Source organism: Aquarana catesbeiana, linkage group LG04, assembly GCF_042186555.1.
Source record: "Aquarana catesbeiana isolate 2022-GZ linkage group LG04, ASM4218655v1, whole genome shotgun sequence".
NCBI lineage: Eukaryota > Metazoa > Chordata > Amphibia > Anura > Ranidae > Aquarana > Aquarana catesbeiana.
In genome coordinates, this window is record NC_133327.1 from 127,953,202 (window position 1) to 127,963,728 (window position 10,527).

A 10,527-nucleotide genomic window follows, 5' to 3' on the forward strand; every position below is an offset into this window, starting at 1 on the left:
ATTCGGACGAATTTTGATTAGTTACGAAACGAATTGCACATGCCTATTGTGTTCTATGCTCCTCTGACAGGGTAGGAAAGGGGATATCATCCAAATACTCCCGTAGGTCAGATGGGGAGTAGCAAGACCTAGATGTGTAAACTGCTTGGAAAAACTCAAGGAATCTATTACTAATATCCTCAGGAGAAGATACTATTCGCCCCTGGGCATCCCGAATACTAGCTATATGTGTGGAAGCTGCCTGAGTTTTCGCTAGCCATGCCAACAGCCTGCCATTTTTGTTCCCATGTTCAAATAGTCTTTGTTTTGAATATAACATAGACTTTTTGGTTTGCTCAATATTATGCAAAGAGAGATCCCTGAGGGCTCTCTGCCATAACTTATGGTTATCCTCTGTGAGCGATTGAATGTATGCTGCCTCACCCCTTGCAGTTTCCTCCTGCAGGTTCTGCAGAACCCGGGAGGCCTCCTTCTGGAGAAAGGATATACGGGAGATATATTCCCCTCTTATCCTCGCTTTGAATGTATCCCATGTGATGGTAGCATTAGTTGAGTCCCCAATCATGTTCCAAAGATTGCATATGGTTTCCGTGATTGGTTCCTGCAACCTTTCATCTGTAGCCCAGAACCTGGACAGATGCCACAGCTTCAATCCCGAGGGTCTAGCCAGGGAAATGTCAAGATGGATGGGAGCATGATCTGAGATTCCCCTGGTAAATGGTTTGGCCCTCTTGTCCAGCATAAGGCCCCCTGAGGAAGCATAGGCCAGGTCAATACGGGAGAGGGCCCTGTAAGAGGTGGAGGGACATGTATATTCCCTCCCATGAGGGCGGAAATGGCGCCACACGTCTGTGAGAGCAAACGTGTCCACCCAGTTTTGTGGATCTGAGGAAGGGCGACTCACTGTATGTAGCCTGTCCAGGTCCTGTGAGGGCACCAGGTTAAAATCACTAAGCATAAAGACTGTCTGAGTGTCAAAACCCATCACGTCTGCATAACATCATATAGCAACTGTACATTTGCAGGAGGTGGAAGATATAGGCCCACCAAAACCAGACGCTTGTCATATATTAGAGCATGTATGATCACAAATCTGCCCCCCGGATCTGTTCGTACATCTAATATTTGTAGTGGAAGGGACCTATGAAACAAAATGCTAACCCCCTGGCATAATTGGAGTAGTTTGCGTGATAATGGGCTCCAACCCATTCCCTTCAGAGACCGAGTATCCGCGTACCAATCAAGTGTGTCTCCTGGAGGATACAGATATGTGCATTATATTTCTGTAAATACTTAAATACCAAGGACCTTTTAGTGGCTGAATTTAGGCCCCGGACATTCCAGGAGATAATAGAGAGATTAGCCATCAGGTATCATGTACAGACAAATGACTATGTCCCCCCATTTTTCCCGCATATAAGACACTAGGACATATGGTGAGGCAGTATAATCACACAGCACACCGTATCTACCAGAACTCCACAGACAATAAAGCATCTCCAAATTCAACACATTAACAGCAAAAACCCCCACTATCTGCAATGGCAGAAAACGTTCCCTCCCTCCCCACATCACCAGCAAGGACTGGCAATGTATCTTACCCCCAACCCCAACAAAAAAACAGTAGTTTATAAACTATAGAGGGCGTGCGTTCAGAGCAAGAGGTGTTAACTAACAGGCAATAGAGATGCTAGTTTAAATTGCATAGATAGTCTCCTAGTTAAGCCTATGGGTATATAACTTAGTTACAAATACAACCTTTAGACTGTATAACTGTCAGGTGTAACCAGGCATGTACTGGCCATCGGGACTACCGGGAGATTCCCGGTGGGCCGATGGCTCTGTGGGCCAGTCAGGTGCAGTCCTGGAGCCGCTCCTCTCTGACAGTGAGTGATCGCAATTTCACTCCTGTCAGGAGGAGCAGCTTCCGGCATACGCTGGAGAGAGCATTAGGCATTATGCCCCTCTCCAGCCTGCAGGGGGAGATAGACCAACGGCAGACTTTCCTTCCTCTCTCCCCTTATCACTTGTTATCACATGACTGGAGAGAGGAACGAGAAGCTGCCTTCAAAACTGTGAGTACATGTGGGAGGAGGAGGACACTCTGATGTGAAGGGGACTGCTGATGGGGGCTCTCTGATGTTAAGGTCTTGTGATGGGACACACTGATGTGAAGTAAGCTGCTGGTGAGGACTCTCTGATGGAGACTCTGATGTGAAGTGGGCTGCTGATTGGGACACTCTGATGTAAGGGGGACGCTGTTGGGGACACTATGATGTAAGGGGGATGCTGTTGGGGACACTCTGATGTAAGGTGGACGCTGTTGGGGACACTCTGATGTAAGGGGGACGCTGTTGGGGACACTGTGATGTAAGGGGGACGCTGTTGGGGACACTCTGATGTAAGGTGGATGCTGTTGGGGACACTCTGATGTAAGGGGGATGCTGTTGGGGACACTCTGATGTAAGGGGGATGCTGTTGAGGACACTCTGATGTAAGAGGAATGCTGTTGGGGACACTCTGATGTAAGGTGGATGCTGTTGGGGACACTCTGATGTAAGGGGGATGCTGTTGGGGAAACTCTGATGTAAGGGGGATGCTGTTGGGGACACTCTGATGTAAGGGGGATGCTGTTGGGGACACTCTGATGTAAGGGGGATGCTGTTGGGGACACTCTGATGTAAGGGGGACACTGTTGGGGACACTCAAAATTAAAGTGGGCCAGTCATGAGGAAGTCCAGGGCCAAATTTTTGTCCCAGTCCAGCCCTGGGTGTAACTCAATTAAGTAGAACAGTTTGTAGAGGTAAGCTGCGACATGGAATCCAGAGCTAAAGCAATGTCCCAGACCTGTGGTATAGAAGCAGTATTCCAGTGTTCCGGACTGCAGTAAGGAAGTCACAATTTAATAAAGTATCATCACTTCTGATAACAGACCTATGTGAGCGTGACTCCAACCTGGGATTCCAGCTCCTTAGAAATTATAGTCACTCACTTGGGAAACATCCAATACGCCGGAACATCCAGCGCCAATCCCCACGGATATTGGAGTAACCATGGAGTACAATGCCCCTTACTCATGGGTAAAAAGATCCGGTATTGCATAATTCTGGGCATTAATATATATTCGGTAGAAGGTGCCAATCGTTCATCTGGACTGTTCGTGTGCATCCCCGTCGTAACACACCACACACGAGACAGGCGGTGCAGCACATCTGACTTGAACCCCAGTACACAGTAACTGAGTCATACACTGGAGTCCACAGACACTGCTGCTAATCCGATCCCATCTCTCAAGCAAGTCAATCCGATCCCATCTCTCAAGCAAGTCACAGTGACAATATCAGTCTATCACAGCACTGTAGGTTATTATGAATCCGTGAGAGGGGGGAGGAAGCACCGAGAAAGTTCCACGTGGGGCCCGGGGCTTCTCCTGGTACAGGGCAAGTGGGCACAATTGCATCTACCGATTAGTCAAGTTGAAGTACCCAGACACATGTCACAGCAATGTCCACAAACACAACATTAGGGCAAAATAGAGAACCCAAGTAACTGAAAAGGTACATAGGAGCAGCCTGTTCTTAACGGATAGAAGGCAATGATTCAAGCCAGGCTGCAGCATCCCGGGGCGTAGTAAAGAACTGAACTGTCTCTCCATCCTGGACTCTCAACTTGGCAGGAAAGAGAATACTATATTTAATGTTCCACGCCCGCAGCCCCACTTTAATCTGATCAAATGATCTGCATTGTTTTTGAGTCTCAAGTGAATAGTCAGGGAAGAACATCAGGGTAGCATTCTGATACTTCAACTCACTCGCTCTGCGAGCCGCCCGAAGGATTTCATCCCGGTCCCTAAAATTGAGCATCCTAAAGATTAGAGTGCGGGGGTTGGGTCCAGGTGGTCCCGGGACTGGAGTGATACGGTGGGCACGTTCCACTGTGAATTAGAGTGAGAACTGCGCCGCAGGGAGTAGGCTTCTCGGTAGCTCCTCGACGAACACCGTGGGGTTTTTCCTTCTATTTCTGTTTTCGGCATCGTCGACCTTGTATTCCAGGGCTTGGACCTTCGCCTGGAGAGTACGGAGGGACGTTGTATGTTCCACAACGGTATCCTCCGTCTGTCCAACCCGCTGTTCCACCTCCGTCACTCTTGAGCGGAGTTTGTCCAGGTCCTGGTGGATAAGACTGACATCCAGCTGCACAGCCTCAATTTTGTTGGTCAGGGTAGCCTGGCATGTTGCTATCGCCGCCATTAGTTCCTGGAATCCAAGCCGTGACTCCGCCGATTGTTCCTCCATCTCTGTCTGGGATGCCATGTGACAGGCTCTCTTGTGGGGCTGTATCTTCCGCACACAGCGGAAAACAAAGTTTTCCCCCTGTGTCTCATTCTGTATGACATCGGACATATGTCAGGGTAGTCTAAAGCAGGAAATGGCAGTTAGGAGAACGGTTATATGTCCCGAAGCTAGCAGAGCTCTGAGTCCTGCATCCTCTTAGATCGCCATCTTGGCAACGCCCCTTAATTTCTACTTTTAATTATTTTATTGTTTGTGTATGGCTATCTGATCTCTTTTATATTTCTTCTATACTTGTAAGTATATGTCCCAAGTCTTTATGTATTGTTGCCATCTCTACTTTCAAGGAGTTCTCCAGGGCCGCAAACATGGCTTCCATTTCTACTTTTGTTGGTAATTGAGCCTTCAGTTGTTGCTCTTCTTTATGTCCTATCTCCAGGTTTATTTCAAGATCTTGTTCTATTCTTGACTGGGAAAGTGTATTCATATCTGGTGATGTTCTATTCTGACCTTTTTTTTTCTTTTACTTCTACTTCTCTCCCTCGGGCTCCTTGTAGCTTTTCTGATGTTTGTTTTTCCGCATTGCCCCCTTGGGTCATATACTTTTTTATTGGACTGGGTCTGGGCGATTTTGCCACCACTCCTCCTCTTGCTGTTCTCCCCCTCATTCTACTAGTTTCTTAATTCATGTCCTTGTCCACCCCTTCTTTATTTCACAGCCCTTCTTTTTTGATTTCTTACATTTGTTTTGTACCTCTTTGTACACACATGCAGCAGTGAGCCTCCTTTTCTGCAAATTTTAGCCTTCAACATGTGGCACTACCCCATTGCCACAAGTCTCTCACTGACTCCAAGACTTCAAGTATAACATTATCTATTTGTCTCTATGCACCAAACAATACAGGGTAATTCAGGGTAAATGTCAGGTACTCACCGCTCCCCGCTCTTTATCTCTGGCTCTTTAGTCCATGTTGGCACGATTAATAACCATTGGAAGGGGTGGTGTTCACTTGTGCTTCTTAGTAGTAAGAGGGGATCCCAAGATCCTCCTTGTGGGCTGCTCCCCTTGTCTCTCTCCTTCTCCCAGGTACTCCAGCCTCACTCCGTTTTGAGTGAGGCTTTCTTCCCAGGGATCATGAGCACTGCCGAGTGTCTCCGGGCGCCACTGCTTCTCCCCTGATGTCTCCGAGTATCGCCAGGTAAATCCAAGCGCCACTGAATGTATGGGCTCCCACTCCACTCCTCTCCTCACGAGGCAGCAGAGTCCCCCGCTCACCACTTGGAACCACGGCATCCACGCCTGCAGCTTGCTACTCAGGTACTTCCCGGATGCTTCCCGATGGTCACAGTCCCCTCGATCCCGGAAGTAAGCTGCATGCCTGAGTCAGGGAGAGGTGGTGCAGAAAGCACAGAGAGCGGGGCTGGATTGGGGCGGTTAGCCTATTGCTCCATTAGGGGACAGAGGCACCCGAAGCTCCTACCACGAGCTCCCAGCCAGCGCCATTACTAGGCTCCTCCCTCCCCGATCACAACACAGTCCTCATCCAGCATTCCTAAGTATTACTCCATATTCCCATCGTACACACATTCCTGGATAAGCTCTTAAAGTGTTTGTTAACTCAAAAGTAGAAATCACTGGCAGCCCCTCTATTATAGGCAGGCATACCACACTGTATATGTCTTTTATAAAAAAGAGGATTGTAAATACCTCTTCACGGCGATCTTCAGGCCTGTCACATGACTCATATCCACTTTACAGCTCCGATACATGGCTTCTGCAGGAGGGTCCGAGATCTCCCTCTGATGTCAGCTGTGGAGGGTGTGTATTTACATGTCTCGTTTTTAGAAAAAACTCACACAGTGTGGTATGCCTAGCTATAATAGAGGGGCTGGCAGTGACCATTTTAAATTTTACATTTATAATAATAGCAGCGGGGCCAGGGGGGCGGAGACAGAGACACAGACACAGAGCTGACAGGCAGGGAGGAGGGGGTGAGGGGGAGAGAGGAGAGCAGACAGGACAGCTGTGGATGATGGAGGGACGCAAACTGACCATGGTGGTCAGGGCTCAGAAGCCCTGGTTATCGTAGTCAGCTCACAGAGGAGGACACAGAAAGTATCAGGATCAGCCTGGTTTTTTACAGTTTAAAGAGGGGCAGATAACACAGCACAAGCACTGTGCTGTTTAATCTACTTTAAGGGAATAGGATCTGTTTTTTGGGGGGGGTTAACAAACACTTTAAGGGTTTGGGTGCTGCAGCAACAACCAGCTGGAAACTGGTTCAGAAAGTCACAATGGAGATATTTGCAAGCACAACGTGGATCAACAAGGTAACGTCCAAATGGATTTATATTGCATGATCACATCACAGAAAAGTACAAAGTTTTGGAGTCACGCAGGACCCTTGTCATGCCTAATGAAAGGGTCCTGCGTGACTCCAAAATGTTGCACTGCTCCATTAGGGGACAGAGGCACCCGAAGCTCCTACCACGAGCTCCCAGCCAGCGCCATTACTAGGCTCCTCCCTCCCCGATCACAACACAGTCCTCATCCAGCATTCCTAAGTATTACTCCATATTCCCATCGTACACACATTCCTGGATAAGCTCTTAAAGTGTTTGTTAACTCAAAAGTAGAAATCACTGGCAGCCCCTCTATTATAGGCAGGCATACCACACTGTATATGTCTTTTATAAAAAAGAGGATTGTAAATACCTCTTCACGGCGATCTTCAGGCCTGTCACATGACTCATATCCACTTTACAGCTCCGATACATGGCTTCTGCAGGAGGGTCCGAGATCTCCCTCTGATGTCAGCTGTGGAGGGTGTGTATTTACATGTCTCGTTTTTAGAAAAAACTCACACAGTGTGGTATGCCTAGCTATAATAGAGGGGCTGGCAGTGACCATTTTAAATTTTACATTTATAATAATAGCAGCGGGGCCAGGGGGGCGGAGACAGAGACACAGACACAGAGCTGACAGGCAGGGAGGAGGGGGTGAGGGGGAGAGAGGAGAGCAGACAGGACAGCTGTGGATGATGGAGGGACGCAAACTGACCATGGTGGTCAGGGCTCAGAAGCCCTGGTTATCGTAGTCAGCTCACAGAGGAGGACACAGAAAGTATCAGGATCAGCCTGGTTTTTTACAGTTTAAAGAGGGGCAGATAACACAGCACAAGCACTGTGCTGTTTAATCTACTTTAAGGGAATAGGATCTGTTTTTTGGGGGGGGTTAACAAACACTTTAAGGGTTTGGGTGCTGCAGCAACAACCAGCTGGAAACTGGTTCAGAAAGTCACAATGGAGATATTTGCAAGCACAACGTGGATCAACAAGGTAACGTCCAAATGGATTTATATTGCATGATCACATCACAGAAAAGTACAAAGTTTTGGAGTCACGCAGGACCCTTGTCATGCCTAATGAAAGGGTCCTGCGTGACTCCAAAATGTTGCACTGCTCTGTGTTGTGATCATGCAATAAAAATCAGTTTGGATGCTACCTTGTTGAGTCATGTTGTGCTGGCACATATATACATTTCATCCAGCAATCCTGACAACATACAGTGGGGCAAAAAAGTATAGAGTAAATACTTTTTAGTCAGCCACCAATTGTGCAAGTTCTCCCAATTAAAAAGATGAGAGAGGCCTGTAATTGTCATCATAGGTATACCTCAACTATGAGAGAGAAAATGTGGAAACAAATCCAGACAATCACATTGTCTGATTTGGAAAGAATTTTTTTGCAAATTATGGTGGAAAATAAGTATTTTGTCAATATCAAAAGTTCATCTCAATACTTTGTTATATATCCTTTGTTGGGAATGACAGAGGTCAAACGTTTTCTGTAAGTCTTCACAAGGTTGTCACACACTGCTGCTGGTGTGTTGTCCCATTCCTCCATGCAGATCTCCTCTAGAGCAGTGATGTTTTGGGGCTGTCGCTGGGCAACACGGACTTTCAACTCCCTCCAAATGTTTTCTATGGGGATGAGATCTGGAGACTGGCTAGGCCACTCCAGGACCTTGAAATGCTTCTTACGAAGCCACTCTTTCGTTGCCCGGGCAGTGTGTTTGGGATCATTGTCATGCTGAAAGACCCAGCCACGTTTCATCTTTAATGCCCTTGCTGATGGGAGGAGGTTTGCACTCAAAATCTTACGATACATAGCGTCATTCATTCATGTACACGGATCAGTCGTCCTGTTCCCTTTGCAGAGAAACAGCCCCAAAGCATGATGTTGCCACCCCCATGCTTCACAGTAGGTATGGTAGTCTTTGGTTGCAACTTAGCATTCTCTCTCCTCCAAACACGACGAGTTGTGTTTCTACCAAACAGTTCTACTTTGGTTTCATCTGACCATATGACATTCTCCCAATCCTCTTCTGGATCATCCAAATGCTCTCTAGCAAACCTCAGATGGGCCCGGACATGTACTGGCTTAGTAGGGGGACACGTCTGGCTCTGCAGGATCTCAGTCCCTGGCGGCATAGTATGTTACTGATGGTAGCCTTTGTTATGTTGGTCCCAGCTCTCTTCAGGTCATTCACTAGGTCCCCCGTGTTGTTCTGGGATTTTTGCTCACCGTTCTTGTGATCATTTTGACCCCACGGGGTGAGATCTTGCGTGGAGCCCCAGATCGAGGGAGATTATCAGTGGTCTTGTATGTCTTCCATTTTCTAATTATTGCTCCCGCAGTTGATTTCTTCACACCAAGCTGCTTGCCTATTGCAGATTCAGTCTTCCCAGCCTGGTGCAGGTCTACAATTTTGTTTCTGGTGTCCTTTGACAGCTCTTTGGTCTTCACCATAGTGGAGTTTGGTGTGTGACTGTTTGAGGTTGTGGACAGGTGTCTTTTATACTGATAACAAGTTCAAACAGGTGCCATATACTTATTTTCCACCTTAATTTGCAAATAAATTCTTTAATAAATCAGACAATGTGATTGTCTGGATTTGTTTCTACATTTTGCCTCTCATAGTTGAGGTATACCTATGATGACAATTACAGGCCTCTCTCATCTTTTTAAGTGGGAGAACTTGCACAACTGGTGGCTGACTAAATACTTTTTTGCCCCACTGTATACATCAGTGCAATCTCACTTTAAAGCTAGATTCACATATGTCATTCGGAAACTATAACAGACAAATAAGAACAGGATAACAGGGACTTTAACGGTGCCAACAAAGCTTAGAAAATGCTTTCATATTAAAAGTATAAATTTTATTGGTACAAAAATGTTTAAATAAAGCAAATTCATTACACATGGCACATATCTTCTTACAAAGGTCATAAAAAACAAGGTGGTTATGAGATACGTAGGTTCAAACCAGATTTGGGAAAAATTGCACATTAGCCCAACATGTTTCACTGATTGCTTCTTCAGGGGACGTGCAATTCAGAGACAAATTTATGACAAACTAAACAATGTAGAAAAAGAGAAAAGGCAGTTTAGATCAAATGCTCATTCCGTATTGGTTTGTAGCATAAAGATATGTTCATTAATATAATATGGTGGCCAGGTTTCCACTACAGATCATATGAACACAACCACTCACCCCACAAATAGCACCACCAATAAACACGCCAGTCGGATGTGAAAGCTCACCCCCAGAGGTTTCCCAGCACAAGAGGGAGACGGTCTAGGTAGTGGCCATAGAGGGTAGAAGGATCGGGCTGTAATGTGAAACATGGAATATTAGGGAATAATATAGAAGAGGTAAATGGTGGCTGACATAAAAGGTAATATTAGAGAGAAATTCTTTTTAAATTATAATTGACAAACTATAGGGGGACTGATGTCTCTCATAACGTTTACTTACTTAATATTGTTATAATTGAGTGAGCAGGAATTAGTAAGGATAGGACTAATTCTGGAGCATCTGCAGACTAACGGCATAGGATTGAGTGCTAAGGAGGATGCTATAAATAAAGAAAGGATATGGCTCGATTAATATGAGGGTAGGTAGTGACCTCAGTGGAAAGAATAGCAGATGGAGTAAAGGTGCAGTAAACCAAGTGGTGGTTAAATAGATGGACCAGTGATTGCATTAATGCAAAAGACTATGTCTCAGAAAAATCAAGGAGTGCAAGCACAAGCGTTTAGAGTGCTGCACACTCTAATGCCGCGTACACACGAGCGGACTTTACGGCAGACTTTGCCCGGCGGACGGTATTTCGTTGGACAATTCGGTCCTGTGTGGGCTCCAGCGGACTTTGTTTTTTCAAAAGT